This window comes from Anneissia japonica, unplaced genomic scaffold (assembly GCF_011630105.1).
Source record: "Anneissia japonica isolate Jap-2015-1 unplaced genomic scaffold, ASM1163010v1 scaffold117040_len1722_cov155, whole genome shotgun sequence".
NCBI classification, from domain to species: Eukaryota; Metazoa; Echinodermata; class Crinoidea; order Comatulida; family Comatulidae; genus Anneissia; species Anneissia japonica.
Window position 1 is genome coordinate 1 of NW_022750270.1, and position 1722 is coordinate 1722.

The following is a 1722-nucleotide window of genomic DNA, read 5'->3' on the forward strand; positions in this document are numbered from 1 at the left end:
GTTACTTTCCATTAACTGTATTTCTTCTTCAGTGCCAGTGCTCCCAGAGTGTGCAACGTGTAACTGTCCGACAGATGCTCCCAGGTAAACGTCTTATATTTATCACACTTTTCATTGCATCTATTTCATTTTTATTTATTTATATGTGGAACATCATCAAGAATTAATGTACTACTGTACATATTATTACTATATTATTGTACGAGCTAGTCCACACATCAAGCTTTGAGACCGTTTCGGCATAAGGCACTATATAACTAAGTCACAAGTACATATGGCCATCTGAAATCTTTCTAAAGCCTCTAGAATAGGGCCTGATATACTGTTACCTGGGTCATTATCTGGGTTTAGTCAGATTACTTAAATCAGTAGTATGCTACCAGCTACTCTCAACTGTCCACAACAGGGACTGAATAAAATAGAATGTAATGATGCTTTAAAAAAAATACAGCTTTAGCCTCGAAACAACAATATACCTACATCGTAAATAACACTGCAGGGACATTAAAACTAATATAGTGTTGTTTTGTTATTTTATTTTTTTAGTTCTGCTCCCAGCACTTCCAGCCCTTAAAGCAACATTGTCTACAACTAAGCCTACTTCAAGAGCCGTAGCCTACTGTATGCAATAGTGACCGAGCAATAGTCCATCGCAATCCCGTTTGCATATCATTGAGTGAACAGATTTCGAACTACAATGATGATGAATTATTTTGTTTTATATGAACCAGTGAAACTTCTTGGCTATTAATATACCGTACGACGATAACACACGCACATGTTAGTCCTGGTTGGTCTAATATTGGGCACCTTGTTGCTTTTATATTGAATACATTTTAGCAGATTGCTGTGAAAACATTCTAATACTTTTTTCATCTTTTAAAAACTGTTCTTCTATTTCTTCAAATAAAATATTTAACAACTTTATGTATGAAGACTTTGAGTTTTATTTGGATTTTGTTAAAAGAGAATAAAAAACATATTTCTTTGAAAGCTTACACCAATACTTGAATACCACCTTTTAAAAGTTTAATTTCACACAAATGTTTTCAGTTATAAGCCTTCTTCGAGTTACATAAAAATGGAATAACAGTACTGCCTAGGGCTGCATTAAATAACGATGTAAGATTAGCAATAACAAAAAAGCTTGAGCGTAAACTATTGTTATAGCGCGATAGAATGATTACCACACTGATACTACTGTAATACCATACAGACTAAGTTAATTTTATTACGGTAATTCGTTGATTATAAGTCAAAGTCATTAGGCCCATAAATGTGGTAATACATTTTTATCACGGTTTGAATAATACGGAATTCTTTTATTATAATTTATATAATGATATCATAATCATGTTTTTTACTAGCCCGACAGTACATATATCAATAGGATATAGAGAACGACAAAGACGCATCCGTTTATATACCTTTCCTACCGCACACTTATTTTCAGCATTGTGTTTTTTATCTACCTAGGCGAGACTTTTTAGTTCCTATGCATGTAATGCAATAGGAACTATTGTAATCACTCTTGCTATTTCCTATGTTTTTTATTGTGTGTAGTGTGTATGTGTGTGTGTGTAGACATTTATGCAAATGCGCATGCGTCAAAGAAAAGTTTTCCGACATTTTGTTTTACATCGCGTGTGTGTGTGTAAACATTTATGCAAATGCGCATGCGTCAAAGAAAAGTTTTCCGACATTTTGTTTTACATCGCGATG

The 1722-nt window shown here is 33.6% G+C and overlaps 1 long non-coding RNA gene across 1 annotated transcript; it reads left to right on the top strand.

Moving 5' to 3' along the window:
• The first annotated feature begins 17 nt into the window (after positions 1-17).
• Positions 18-927, top strand: LOC117121278. The gene is made up of 2 exons (XR_004447519.1): positions 18-84; positions 547-927. It is a non-coding gene; the product is annotated as an uncharacterized LOC117121278 (long non-coding RNA).
• The last annotated feature ends 795 nt before the right edge of the window (positions 928-1722 follow it).